Raw genomic sequence first — 15,757 nt, 5'->3', positions numbered from 1 at the left:
GATGATTATATAACTTGCTACATAATCGTGACAGGAGGTTGGCGAGTTAGATCCACTTAGTAGACACTACAGTTAGCTTCCCTTAAAAAGTCATTGTTAATTGAGAGTGAGGACTTTTCAAGGGTCTTAGGAGCTTTTAGGAGTTACGAAATCTAGGATTAACAACCCTAGTGTTAGTAATCTACGTTTGTACCGCATGGGCATAACTTGTGCGACTCGTTCTATCAAAGTATAAACTGTGCTAGGGTATTATAGTTGGAATTTGTATAACCATAACTATGAACGCACATCCTTGGAATTCTCTTATGTCTCATATCTTTATCTCTTTAATTATTCGCAATTAGTTGTTTTATTGCTTTCAAGTTGTTCTTGTTTTCAAAAATTCTTCAAAACTTTCGGTTTTCCAAATAGTGAAAGAAGCTTAGTAGAAGGTATCCAGTCTGTGACTTTATTCCCGGTGTTCAATATCTGGTACTGACCTTTAGCTATACTATATATACTCTGTATACTTGCAGGTTTATTTAGTGCTAATAAAAAGTGCGTCAGTAACTGTGTTTTAAATGGAACCTCTTCATGTTATGTGGCTTTTTAAAATCTTAATCAATTTTGAAGCAATATGTAATCGTGTATGATATGGGCAGGTTCGTGTCTAGGGCTGACAATTTTTAGCACGACACGATAACAACACACGAACCCGCACGAAATTAACGGGTATGTGTCAAGACTTATTGTGTTCGTGTCGTGTTCGTGTTACACGTTAAGAAATAAAATTAATATATTATAATATTATTATTTATTTTATTTATTTTAAAATTTTAAAATTTTAAACTTTTGAAATTAAAATTTAAAATTTAAAATTTAATATTAGAAATAATATTATTATTATAGTGTCGTTATTGTGTCGTGTCATATATGTGTTGTTATCGTGTCGTGTTGACCCGAAGTGGTTCGTGTCGTGTTCGTGTCTGAGGGTAGCGGGTCGTGTTCATGTTATCGTGTTGTGTCGTTATTGTGTCGACACGATAACGACACAACACGCACGATTTGCCAGCCATATTCGTGTCATTACTACTTGGTCAACCCAAAGTAGTTTGCGTCATTATCGTGTTTAGGTTGTTGTAGTGTTGTTATCGTGTCGGGTCAACCCAAAGTGGTTTGTTTCGTTATCGTGTTCAGGTTGATATCCTGTTGTTATCGTGTCGGGTCAACCCAAAGTGGTTCGTGTCGCTATCGTGTTCGGGTCGTGTCTAGGTCATGTTCGGGTTGTGTTCGGGTTTGAAGGTGGCAAGTCGGATTCATGTTCGGGTTTGGAGTTTCCTTAACAGGTTGGGTTTGGGGTTGGCCTTATTGGGTTGGGTTGTTATCGGGTTGACCCGGTAATGAACCAATCCGCACGATTTGCAATCCCTAGTACAATAGAAACCAAGCCAAACAATTTAGTTGCCAAAAATATCGCAAGAGTTGTCTAATTAATTAGGTACTTTATAGGAGTTTAAAGTTCTTTATGTAGTTATATATATTAGAATTTGTGCATTCATTATTGATGTCGGATCGCATTTTCATATCATACCAGCTATAAAAGCTAAATGGCCAGCCAACTCATGCAAGGATATTTTTATCCAATAAAGATAATGCAAAGCCATAGATAAGAATAGATTCATGGATGTAGCAAATAGATATGGTTTTAATATCAAGCTTGTTCGCCCAACCTCCTACTCTCCGGGCACAAATGTCAATGACTTAGGTTTCTTTAAGGCCATTTAATCACTACAAGACGACAAACCAACCATGGATGACCTCTTGAAGAATGTGACTTCTTCATTTGATGAGTTGTCACCACACACTCTTTACAGTGTCTTTCTTACATTACAAGGCTGTTTAATAGAGATAATGGTGAAAGGTGGAAATAATTACAAGATTCCACATATGAGCAAGCAAAGACTGAGGGTTCTACCAGAGTTTCTTGAAGTGGACAAGGATTTGGTTAAGGACGACTTAAACCATCTACAACTGCCTGAAAATGAAGTTGGTCACAAGCCAAATTTTTCATCATCGAATGAATACTTTCAAACATAGACATGATGTGAGTGTCAATTTTTTTGTAGATGATGTAAAGTTTAAGTTTTTTGGAGAGTATGTTATGTATAGAAGGTCTCAGCTTTATATAGATGTTTACAACATCAACTATTGTGCAGCCTAATTGCAAAACTCCGTACCCATGGGGTGGCTTTCAAATTAAACAACAGAAGAGTCATGGATTATTCATATTTGCGTCATTGTCAATCAAGCTCAACAACTCAACACATTGCACATATTGCATTATTAACAGTTTCAATAGCCCAACACATTGCACATAATGCATCATTGACAAATTCAACAGCACAACCACACCTTCTTATAAAGCCTCAACACATTGCACATAATACAAAATTGACAGATATAAATATAAAGTCTCAACACTTTGCACATATTGCATCACTAACAAATTTAGCAGCCCAACCACCACACCTTCATATAAAGCCTCAACACATTGCACATATTACATCATTGATAGATTCAACAGTCCAACAACACCTTACATACAAGACCTTCTGATTCACATATTGCACGTATGACAACATACTTACCAGCTTAGAGTAGGGTTAACACTGCGGGACAATATATCGCCAATAATTCAAGGAAATCTCTATCTGAATTAGGGCGAATTGTTCTCACAATTACATAATCACCAACTCCAAGAATCTGCAAATAAAAATAAAAAGATAATCATGATACAACAGAGAAAAAAGGAAAAAAAAGAAGCTTACTAAAAAATGAAGTGAATCTGTTGACACTAATCAGAACTGAAAAAAGTCCAAGACATTAAAACTCAATTTCAAAATTCATCAAAATCAAATATTTTTCATTTTTGAAGTAATGTAATTATTATACAGAAAAAAAAATTGAAGCTGGTTTGTATAATTTACTATTATAACAATTTGAACAATAATTTTGGTGGTCAAGTATCAACACTCTCTAGTTATCTTTTAAGTTGTCACAAATCATAATTGAGATTTCTCGTTTCCTAACCATTATTTTGATACACAGATTTGCTAATTAAAAAGGTGGAATAAGAGAAACAAATGATTGAGAAAAAGATGGAATTGAAAACAGAAAAGCTTGATCTAGCTTAAGCATCATGCATCAGTATATGCTCAATTTACTTCACTGAAATGACAAAACATTACACTATAATGCATGCAAAATATACTACATTATATGCACAATATATTGCACTATATGCTCAATATACTTCACTCAAATGAAAAAAACAGTAAACTATAAACAATATACTTATTGAAATATCAAACATCATCTTTACTTCAATATAAACAATATTTACTTCACTATTAACATCATATGCTCAATATACTTTTGATACGCTCGGATTTTGCACTGTTTTAAGACCATTATATGGTCCGATTTTGATACCAAAGTCACTCTACATGTCCAATAATTGCATATTTTATACATTTTGGTGTTTTGACGTGTTTTGTGAGAAATGTGCATATTTGAGCCGAAAAAGGGAGTCAAAATGCAAAGTCTGGAAATCTGGAGTTCAAACGGCGACCGGCGCCCGGCGGTCAGTGCTCTGTACCGGCCCGCTTCGGAAATTTACACTTGGAAACGAGTCTCGCCCGACGACCGCCGAAGGTACCGAGACTTTGGACTGCAACGCGGCGAGCGCCGGCCAAGGTTCGGCAGCCCGTCGGAGAAAGGCGGCGAATCCGAATTGCCCTAGATCTGCTCCAAGATTTACCATATTTTAAAGATCTTTTCCTTCTACAATAAGGATTGACTTTCCCCTATAAATATGACCTCAAGCTTCATCAAATGAGAGCTTCATTTTGCAACATAAATTCCCGGAGATTAAAAGCTAGAGTACGTTATTGTGCAAGGAGTTGAAAAAGGATTTCAAAAACATCAAGAACGACAAGGATTCAACCTAAGGGTTTTATTTGCTTTAGTTTTATGTTCAAATTGTCTTTCTTTCAATCTATGTGTTTAGCTTGTTCCATTATGTGTAACTAAACTAATAGGATTCTAGGGATGTGTTAGTAACAACTTTGGTTATACAATTCCAGTTTCTATTTAATATCCGTTTTGTTTTTACTTTGTTTCTTCCCTAAGTAATCTTGATGCTGCATGATTGAGTGACACAATTATGTATGATTTAATACAACTTTCTTCATAACTATGAGAGAATTCTAGCGAGTTAGGTCCACTTAGTAGATGCTACAGTTAACTTCCCTTAAAACAACACTGTTAATTAAGAGTGAGGACTTTTCAAGGGTCTTAGGAGCTTTTTGGAGTTACGTGTTAGGATTGACAACCCTAATATTGTAATCAACGTTTGAATCGCATGAGCATAAGCTAGGTGACTCGTCCTATGAAAGTAATAACTGTGCTAGGGTATTGTAGTTTGGAATTTGTATAACCATAATAGTGACGCACATCCCTAGAATTCCTCTTATCTCTATCGTTTATCTCTGTGTTTTATTTGCATCTAGTTGTTATTTGCTTTCAAATATTTTCAGTTTTCAAAAGTTTTCAAAACCTTTCGGTTCTCCAGACAGTAATTGAGTTTTAGTAGAGGATAGACACTTTGTGTTTGTTTTCCCCATGTTCGATATCTGGTACTGACCTTTAGCTATACTATATATACTATGTATACTTTCAGGTTTATTTAGTGCTAAAAAATAGTGCATCAAGTTTTTGGCGCCATTGTCGGGAAAGACAATTCACTTTGGAGGACAATTTTACTACTTTGGATTTTAATTGCTTTCATTTTATTTTTATTTTTATTTTGTTTTTGTTTTAATGGATGCCCCCACAGGCATGGAGAATCCATACGGTTACTATGACGAGCAACAAGGGGGATACTACGAAGAGTGCTATAGCCCCGACCATGGGGGATCATACTATAACCCAGACTGCTCTGATTACTCCTATGATGCACAAGATTATTGTTGGTATGGAGGATCAACCCCGCTCCAATTGGGAAGAACTGTTAGAAATTTGCATTGCTGAAGTTCTGGAACATAGGAAGGTGACAAATCGGAGGTTGGAGAACGTGGAAAGGAATACAAGCATCTTGAAAAGAGGATTGGCAAACCTTGTCACTCAAGTCGGGATGCTAGAATTCAATATTGGGATCCTAGCTACAGCCATAGGGAGCAAACACACCCCGGGGACGCTTCCTAGCTTACCAGAAATTAATCCTAAAGGAAAGTGTCATGCTGTGCAGCTACGTAGTGGGACCACATACCAACCTCCGGAGGTAGGAGACCTAGGCAGGGGAAGAAAGGAAGCAGAGAAATCACCCATTTCAACCTCTGCCGATGACATGCGGCGGTCCGCCGCACTGTCACACCTCAACCCTCTGACGTATATTCTTGTGATAACTAAATCTAAATTTTTTAAATTAATTAACCCTCGTGTAAAAAATACGTAAAATTTCACATATCAGATGAATTCAAACTCAACCAGCATTATTGGTACATATTTCAAAACATTCTGAATTGTAGTTATACTCTCTCAGCACTCTATATACTACACATTTATCTATATGCAATGAAAATATTGCCAAACTGTGTTAACCGCCATCCTGATAATGTATGGAATTTGTATAAATCATGTCAACCAAAACATCACCGATATTTTATCCGTAAAAATATTAGTGGTGTATATGAGCCACCATTCAGCGTATATAAATTTCTGCGTTTAATTTCACATTACACAAACATCAAACACATTCTTTTTATCAACACATATTATCAAAATCAATACACAACATATAAATAATCAATTTCATATTCATATTCATATTCATATTCATATGCATATGCTCCATTTTCTTTTTTTATTATTCTGTGACGGATCAAGCCTAGTATCTGCCCGGGATTCCTCTATGACCCGAAGGTCCCTCTGTAATTGGACTCATAGGTCCCTCTGTAATTGGACCCGAAGGTCCCTCTGTAATTGACCCGAAGGTCCCTCTGTATTTTCAGATCCAGGACAAGACCATCACAGATCCTCTTTAATCATATGACTCATATAATTTCAATATCATATATATAAAACATACTCCCTCCGTCCCCCATTAGAGGTCACACTTCGACCGGGCACGGGTTTTAAGAAATGTAAAGAAAAGTTGGTTGAAAAGTTAGTAGAATGTGGGACTCATTTTTTGTATTGGTTTTATAATAAAATCTGAGTGAATTGAGTTAGTGGAATGTGGGACCTACTTACTATTTATGGTAAAAATGAAGTGTGACTCTTAATTGGGGACGGACCAAAATGGAAAAGTATGACTTTTAATAGGGGACGGAGAGAGTATTTGTTAAACCAATCACATACCCATATATAATATTAGAAGACAACACATAATCATATCATCTTTACATCATATAATCTGATATTCACTCTTTCCATTCATATGCGTATACCTCTCTATTCCATTTATTATTCTGTGACAAATCAAGTCTGGTATCTGCCCGAGATTCCTCTATGACCCGAAGGTCCCTCTGTAATTGGACTCATAGGTCCCTCTGTATTTTCAGATCCAGATCAAGACTGTCACATATCCTCTTTAATCATATGATTCGAATAATTCCAATACCATAAATCAAACATATCCATTGCACCAATTACATATTTATATATTCCATTAATTACCTTTCATACTATAGATAAACATCTCTATTGCACAAATCACATAACCACATCATATGCTATCAAATATATAAATATATCCCTTATTCAATCATATTTCCATATCATATTCCACCATTTAATTAAAATATTCACCCAAATCTAACATATTGCAATCATCAATATAACACATATATAACTAAAAATATGATTTATACCTCTGGATACGAAAGATAATCTAACTGCACTTTTGATTCTGTTTTCCATATTTAATTATCGATCCTCACCTTTTTGCCTCTTGAAGCCAGATTCCTATATATTTTTTTTCTACAATTCTCGTTCTTTTTTTTACCCCTCTCTCCTTTCTCTTGCAATCTTTATGAGACATAATTCTATACAATATATATATATATATATATATATATATATTTAACCGACTTATTGGCCGTGATAATTTTTCATGCTTTTCATGAAATAGTCAATATTGTGTACACGTTTTTATATGATGTACACGTATAGGTATATTATAAAACCTGCATATAAAATTGGGTGACTAACCTTTTCCATTCAAATACACGTGTATACATTTATATGCATATAGAATCATTTAACATATTTTATTATATAAGTTAATTCTATATCACTAAATATTGGCATGCACACAAAAATATACTTCCATGGACACCTTTACATTTATTACACATGCATATACGACTACTATTTAGGATAACACAAATACATGTACTATTAACTAATTGTATTGATTATTCTAAAACAATCCGATACTCCGCATTATTTTATTTATTTTATAATAATAATACAAATTTCGGATAAGGGATGTTACACGCACAACCCCACAGCGCTCCGCCAGTTAGTTCCCAGCCAATTGAGCTCGATTCTGGAACAGACAATGAGGAAGCCCCGACGGCCGCCACACCTCATCGCGGCGGTCCGCCGGCCGAGAGGCAGCAGCTGGACGCTCCACCACACAGCAGTGTTACCATTCCATATCCTCAAAGGTTGAAGAGTAAGAAGCTTGACGCTCAGTTCGCCAAATTCTTGGAGGCAATGAGCAGAGTCCACATCAATATCCCACTGGTGGAAGCTGCAACAAATGCCTAACTATGCCAAGTTCTTGAAAGACATGGTCGCTAAGAAGAGGAAATGGAGAAAGTATGAGACAGTGGGTTTAACTGAAAACTGCAGTGCTATCATTCAGAAAGGCTTACCCAAGAAATACAAAGATCTAGGGAGTTTTACTTTATCTTGTGTTCTAAGGAATGATGTAGAAGGTAGAGCATTATGTGATCTTGTGCCACCTTGCATATAATTACACTAGAGAAGTCCATTTGTGTTGATAGATTTGTTATTGATGACTTGTGTAAAAAGTGGTCTCATGTGCTTGAATCTTGGAATGGTAAATCTACCTTTGCTATGGAAGGTTTTGGATATGAGCTCGCCCAATTAGCTTTTTACTAATTAAATTGAACCCACAATTTAATACAAGCTTATGTTGGAATATTACGAGCAGCCACTACAGAAGTAATATTGAACTCTCCCCATCCAAATCCGAAATTACAAGTAATCCGGGTTTCCACTTTTATTATTTATTTCCCGCGCTTAAGATATAAATGTCCATTAATTAATTAATGTCTGCTATGGACTTAATTAATTAATATCTTATTAATTCCAAGAGTGGACTTAGCAAGACACATTTATTTATTATTCATAGAGCGATAAAACTCCAACTGGTCAGTTTTCCGAATAATAAAACTTTGTCCGAGCTCCTCTTGAGGACATTATCAAACGAGACTCACCTCGTGCACGTTTCTACTTAATAGCAATCCTAGCACCGCTAGATATTAATCACCACTACCCAATATATCAGGATTATTGGGTTGCGAAAAACCCGCACCATTTGATAAGTCAAAGTAGTGCATAATCAATACCGTATGCTCAATGCTAACATATGTAGATTAAGAAATAGTATTTTATCAAGATCTAGTCTTTCAGTAGATAGCATAAAGACACGTCTTGCTGTTAGATCCGTTCAGTGCTATACCACACCAATGTCATCTTATTTCAGTAAGGCTTACAAATATACAGACTGACATTGCAACCTTTCACGATAGGTAGTCTAAGCCTATCTAGGTTGTGAAATTCTTCTTTTTCTTTTGCAAAGCATTACATAGATCTGACCGTGTTACCTTAAAGTGGACGACGCCCACAACCGGTCTACTAAGCAAAAGACTTAGACTTTGTTTACTTCTTATGCATTTAAATGTTTGTAAAACATCTTATAAATGCACAAGCAAACACAATGTAACAATAATAGTGATTCTATTCGTGCGAGACTGCTCGAATAATACTGAATCGGGTTAAAAGTGGATTGTAGAGTTTTACGTATACAAGCAAGATTCTATTCGCGCGAAACTTGCTCGAAACATGCTTTCAGTATACCAAACCTAACAATATATTGATCCTTTCTTGATAAGTCCAAGGGTTGAGAGACAAGACATTTCTCTTGTGGCTTCTACCTTGAATGTTGGAGTGACTTCCTTTCATGTTAAGATGCATAAGTGAAGCTCGCTCTTACTAACTGCTTTTGTGTTTAGACTGCGTGCACAGAAAGGAATAACAAGTTTCCTAGGTCCAGCGAATCCACTAGATCACAGGGTCTAGGAACTCAAGGATCGTTGGAAGATCTCGGTCGTTGGACACACAGAATACCGCTTCAAAAACCCTCAACCACGTATACTAAAATTAGCACAAGGAAGTAGGGATCGATCCCACAGAGATGAATGCGCAATTAAACATGCTCAAGGATTCGGGATTATTTTTGGGTTGGCTGCTGCCACGCATTTTTGGGTTGAGGAAATTAAACTAACTTGGAGTGAAATCTGCTTCGCTAACAGCTAGATCTAGGCAGAACAGAAATCATGCATATAACTGGAAAACGAGACAGTCACTAGATCTAAGAAACTATTTTCTAAGTTACCTAGACCTAGAAAATGAACTGACAGTGGGGACCATTTGCTGAAAAGGTAAAGTACGGATGAAAAGCTGGAAAACAACTAACTAAAGTACTAACTAACAGCGACATCATCTTCTCCAACAGTTTGCATAAAAATTTCAGTAGAAACAGAGATGGAACGTGGATCGAAAATGAAGCAGACTGAAATTTAAAGTAATTAAACGAAGAACAATTAAAACTACGGCAGATCCACGGCTACTAGACGAAGTAAAATGAAAAGAGAGCAAAAAGTTCAAAATCCATACACAACTTGATTCCCATGTTCAGATCCAACCTCGGATGCTAAATCCACTCCGGATCCAAGCATCCGAGACAAACTCCGACCAAAAGTATACCCATAGCTACAGATTCACCAAACAACCACTGATCAACAACAACAACACAGATCCACAACCTATTTCCCAGATCAAGCACAAAATTATCCAAAACAGAGAGTAACATTCAACTGCCGAAATAAAACCTCAAACAAAAAACTCAGAATCAACATAAATCAACACAAAATAAACACAATCATGACATAAACCAAATGCATAGATAACGGTAATAACAAACAACCAAATCGACTTCAAAAACGTTGAAGTTCGACGGAATAAAAGTGAAGAAAACTGAATGTAAACTGATTGTTTCTTCGCCCCCTGTGAGGACGGTGTTACGACTAACTTTCGCCGAAGATGAACCCCTAGAAACCCTCAACTACCTCAGAATTCCCATTTTTCCCAAGTGTGAGTGTGAGTGTGTGAGCTGAGAGCAAAATCATATATCCGGCGTGTGCTGCATGCTCTTCTATATATATGCGTAGAAGTGGGTCCAGCGAGGTATGAATAGTCTTTGTTGCCCTCAGCTATTGACTTCCTTCGTCTAGCCATTTTTTTTCTCTTCAATTCTGCTCACTTTCCTTTACTTCCCTTCGCTAGTCCTTTGCCTCCAGCTCTTCCTGGATCTAGCGATTCTTCACATACCTGACTTAAAAACTGCGTTAGACCCAGTAAAATAAAGTGTTTTTCACTACATAACCGATGTATGAAATTAGCCTTATCAAACTGCTTACACTTAAACCATACTTGTCCTCAAGTATAAAGACAAGAAAAAGAATAAGGCGAATTTCAAAGCACGGTTATCCCCTGACCGACTCTTTAGACTCTAAACAGACTCCTAGACCTAGACACAACTAATGCACATATAACAATCACTTAAAGAAAAACACATAGACACATTCCTCACCAATTGTTGGATTCACTTGGTCACTCATTCCTCACCAGGGATGTTAGGACCGATTCTCTCATAAGTTATTGCCATACCACTGAAGCGTCGGGTTATAAGAGTTTTCTCCTTTTTACACTTTGTTCTCCCCTTTTTTTTGTTGGGCCAGGTTACTATTGTTTCCTGCCCTTAGACATATTCCCTCTGGACTTCATCCAGCTTATACCTCCCCTTTTTTTTCATCATTTTTTTTTCTCTGGACTTTGTCCAGCTTATTCCTCCATTTCCCTCTTCTCTCCTCTGGACTTCGTCCAGCTTATAACTCCTTTACCTGGACTTCGTCCAGCTTATACCTTCATAACCCAATTCCCCTATTCTTTCTCCGTCATGACTGTTCTCCCTAAGCATTCAGTGGCGACCCCTTTACATGTGTTAGCTCAAAGTTATTTAAGGCTTATAACTCACTCTTATAGTGGGGCTTCACAACTAAGTAAGCTAAGGCATCCTCTATTGTTCTTACTTCGTCCAGATTGACTTGGCTTATTAAAGGAAAATGCTTCTAAGTTGAAATACATCCTATTTTCAATTACTTTTACTAAAGGAGATCATGCCGTATTATATTCACCAACTCATGCGACACAAACAAAACCTAGACTTAACGACTCATAACATGCTGACAACTACACGCATTGACTCCCCTCCCCCTCCCACTTCACTCAAGCTTGTCCCCAAGCCATCGTCGTGAAGGGGGGAAACAGGGTAGTCAATTCAACACACAATAAACAAATCATAATCCCATAAAACTTCTCACACTTAGACAGAGCATCGGGCGAAGTGGGAGAAGACACAATAAACAGAAAACATAAACTTCTCACACTTAGACCAAGCATTGGGCTAAGTGGGAGAAGGTAAACACATATAGCAAGTATTCACAAAGACACAAATAATAACAACAAACCTAAAAAAAACAGATATAACGGAATGCAGAAAATAAAAGTTACTTGGTCATGAGCGTGATTCACTTCTGGGTCTGGCTCCCTCGAGAGCCAGATTGGGGTGGGATTCCGGGTCGGGTCATCTTCACTTTCTTTTTCGCCGGCATCTCCGGCTCCTCTTCTTCCTTCTCTTGCTCTGGTTGATCAGACACTGGTTTCTTTAACATCATGGACTTCGATCTGGATGGGATTAACACTAGCTTGGACGCGGATGGGGTGACCATTTGCTTGAGCGGGTGCGGTGGTCGCTGGACGGAGGGACTGCCCTGGGCTGGTTGCTTGACCTCGCTGCTGGACCCAGGAGTTACCTTCGACTGGGTCCAGGGAAGCGTCTTTTCCAACCATTTTAACATCTTCATTATAAGCTCCACAGCCTCCGTCATCCGCTCGTTCTGCTTGGCGGATTTCACCGCCAGGTCCGCAATGTTTCCCCGCAGGGTCTTCACCTCTTCACGGCTCCCGCTCAGCTCTTTCCTTATCCCACCAAGCTCTCTCACCATTTCTTTCCTCATCACTTGCATTTCTTTCTTCACCTTCTGGACATCCTTCCTCAGCTCCTCGACCTCTTCACTCGGCATAGCCTCCGCAGTCTCCTCAGCCTCCGCTTTCACCTTGTCTCCTACCGTGTAGAAGAAAGTTTGTTTGCCGTGAGCCTGGAGTAACCCCTTGTTGAAAAAGTACTCAACACTGAAAGTCTCTGGGGGTTCGCACATCACGACCAAGGGAGCAGTTTTGGCTATCTTCATTTCAATATTCCGCTGGAGGTAGGCACCTAGGAGATGGCAGGTATACATATGTCGAGCAGGGTTGCTTGTCATCTGATGACATGCTTGAGTCAGCCAGTAACCCAGATGCACCTTAACGCCTTTTGCCATGCACCAAGTGAAATAAAGGTCGGTTGTTGTCAGAGCTGAATTTGCAGTTCCCATTAGGTTGTAGCTGATAAACGTTTGAGCAAAATGGAGGATTCGGTCCTCGATGTGATAGGCTTTGGAGTAACTGGACTTAAATGCCCCTGCCTTGGAGTGGGTGACTAGTTCCCATGCTGCTTGTACTTTGAATCCTGGCGTGTTCTTCGGTACGCCAACCATCCTCTCATTCCATATGCCTTTATCGTCCTCAGCCTTGGTAAACAACCCCATTCTCAAGGACCACTCTCGGATGCTCATTTCATGTTCCTCATTAAAAAGCCTAAATGTGATGGAGTCTGCGTCGAGGTCAGAAGTGTTCTTTAATCAGAATGTTGAGAAAAACTCCCGTGCTAAGTCCACCGGCACCTTCTCCTGGCTGTGCCTCAATAACCACTCAAAACCGATTGAATAGATACATGCGCGGAAGTCTTCATCACATGCAATCGTCATAAGTTCCTCGGAGCTGTACTGCTTGCCAGACTTAGCCATCTTTCCAGCACTGCATCTCTCTTTGTACACTGTGGCCCGTTTCTGATCGTCGAAATGCCTCATCGACTCCAGCAGTTCCTTAGTCAGCCACACCTCCGGACGTCCTTGGATAAACTCCTCTTCAGATTCTCCAAGTTCAGAATTGGACCCAGGAGTAGGCTTGTCTTGTTCATCGGTCGAGGGAACTTCGGTCACTGGGGAAAGGGTCTCCTCAACCTCCTCGACGGAGGGAGCTTTCCTTGACCGTTTTGACTGGGTCGCAGCTGCCTTTCCTTTCCTTGCCCTTTCCTTGGCCAGGCGACGATATTCTGCCACTTCAGCTTCTGTCCCTCGGGCAGGGAACTCCCCCTTCTCGGAATAGACCAAGTCATCCACTTCGTCAAGCAGACTCCTCCTGGCCCTTCTCCTCTCTGCTCTCTTGTCCACCCGGGGTTCGTCTTCTTCCTGGTCGTCCACCAGGTCCACAATCAGATCTAGCCCTTCCTCAACGGGCTCCGGTACTCCAGTAGTATCTAAGTTTGTTTCTTCCAAAAGCTTTTCCGGGGTTTCCCCCACATCATCCACCATCGGGGTCGCCCCCTCAATATAAACAGGGGTTTCCCCCCTGACATCACTCGGGGTCGCCCCCTCCTCCATGGGTTCAGGGGTCGTACCCCTAAAATCCTTTGGGGTTTCATCCCCAGTCTCCATAGGGGTTTCCCCCTCAGGGTTTATGGTTTCCCCCTCAGCAAACTCTACCAAAACAGGGGTTTCCCCCTAAGCAACTTCTTCGTGAACAGGGGTTTCCACAATAGGGGTTTCCCCCTCCACAATTTCTTCCATAACAGGGGTTTCCCCCTTTTTCTCACCCTCAGAGTTAGGGTTTCCATTACCTTGTCGTTCGGCCTCCACCTCCGTTTCAACATAATTCCAACCACCATCAGCCGGCAGTTCATTAGTCGCCTCCTCTTTGTCCGCCTCCAGTGAAGCGGTTTCTGCTTGTTGAGGACCAGAGTCCGGTACCCTGGTCGAATCTAGAGGCCTTTCTTCATGGGGAACTGCGGGTTGTGCCGTCGAATCCGCTGGGATCGTCAGTGGTGGTGTGGTCGCCGCGGATGTCATCAGGATGGTGGAGAACAGAGCGTAAACTTCTTTCGCCTTTTCGACGCTTCCTAATTTTTGCGTCAATTCTGCCAACAGAACCGCGTTGTACACCGCCGGCTGCGAACTTCTGGTGGCCTTAGTTGGATCCATTGCTGTAAATCTGAAATCAAAAAGAAACTTGGTCTAAATTGGTTAGGGTTTGTGTTTCTTGAGAGAGAAACAAAGTAGAGAGAAGGGAGAGAGAAATGCCGGTTAGCCTTTTTGGTGAAAAGATGGTGCGGTTGCAGGCGTGATATAAGCAACCGTACACCTCCCATAAATATCGGCCAATTTGATATTCAAATTATCTCCATCCCTATTTGAGTTCCTTCTCCAGACTCTCCTTCCCTAGCTGATTTCCCTGACCATGACTTTACACTTAAAAAAAATTGAAGACGCCAGACTCCTAGGTCAAGGTTAGAATATAAGGCATTGGTTTTCCTACGGAGTCTGGTGCTTCGAAAATATTTTTGGAAGATTCAAATTTTATATACATTTTTTGGATTTTCCTATGTTTAAAATGTAATTAAACTATTAACACACTCCGTTCGAGTATTCCCGAGATCCCCTGGTTCAGTGTATATATTTAAAATGTCAACCAATTTACCTGACCCAGGAATTCATCAAGAATACCTCCTTGTCTGACTAGGTGATAATAGAGAGTGCGCGTAGTGGCACTTCCTCTACTACACACAGCTCAAAATTATCCCTATAGACTTTCACTCTGTGACCATTAACAAGAAAAAGGGACAGAGTTAGAGGCACTTCCCTGGATCTCTACTGCTCCATTTGCGCGGAGGCCGACAATGGTATATGGACCGATCCACTTAGACTTCAACTTCCCTGGGATCAGCTTGAGCCGGGATTGGAAAAGGAGCACCTTCTGTCCCACATGGAGTTCCTTGACCCGGAGATTCTTGTCATGCCATAACTTTGTCCTTTCTTTATACCACATAGCAGACTCATAAGACTCCAGCCTCAGTTCCTCCAGTTCTTGTAACTGCAACTTCCTTTCTTTTTCACAAGCCGAAGGCTTCATATTCATCTCCTTTACTGCCCAGTACGCCTTGTGCTCGATACCCACGGGCAAGTGGCACATTTTGCCAAACACCAGCCTATAAGGCGACATTCCAATAGGAGTCTTGAAAGCAGTTCTGTAGGCCCATAATGCATCTCCGAGCCTCTTACTCCAGTCTTTCCTTGACGGATTAACTGTCTTCTCCAATATTGCCTTGATCTCGCGATTAGAAATTTCTGCTTGGCCGTTAGACTGAGGGTGGTACGCGGTAGATACCCTATGGTGAACACCATAT

At 39.7% G+C, this 15,757-nt stretch overlaps 1 long non-coding RNA gene and 1 pseudogene across 1 annotated transcript; both read right to left on the bottom strand.

The window, feature by feature from the left end:
• Positions 1–1,578: 1,578 nt before the first annotated feature.
• LOC125223385 (uncharacterized) lies at positions 1,579–7,080 on the bottom strand. Its single transcript, XR_007176707.2, has 3 exons — positions 6,912–7,080; positions 2,628–2,742; positions 1,579–2,014 (listed from the first exon to the last, which is right to left on the bottom strand). It is a non-coding gene; the product is annotated as an uncharacterized LOC125223385 (long non-coding RNA).
• Positions 7,081–10,614: 3,534 nt separating this feature from the next.
• LOC148933403 (uncharacterized) lies at positions 10,615–14,012 on the bottom strand (annotated as a pseudogene).
• Positions 14,013–15,757: the final 1,745 nt, after the last annotated feature.

This window comes from Salvia hispanica, chromosome 1, assembly GCF_029641045.1.
Source record: "Salvia hispanica isolate PSC_SH4W2 chromosome 1, Shi_PSC_v1, whole genome shotgun sequence".
In the NCBI taxonomy this organism is placed as follows: domain Eukaryota; kingdom Viridiplantae; phylum Streptophyta; class Magnoliopsida; order Lamiales; family Lamiaceae; genus Salvia; species Salvia hispanica.
This window is presented reverse-complemented; position numbering and strand designations above follow the sequence as displayed.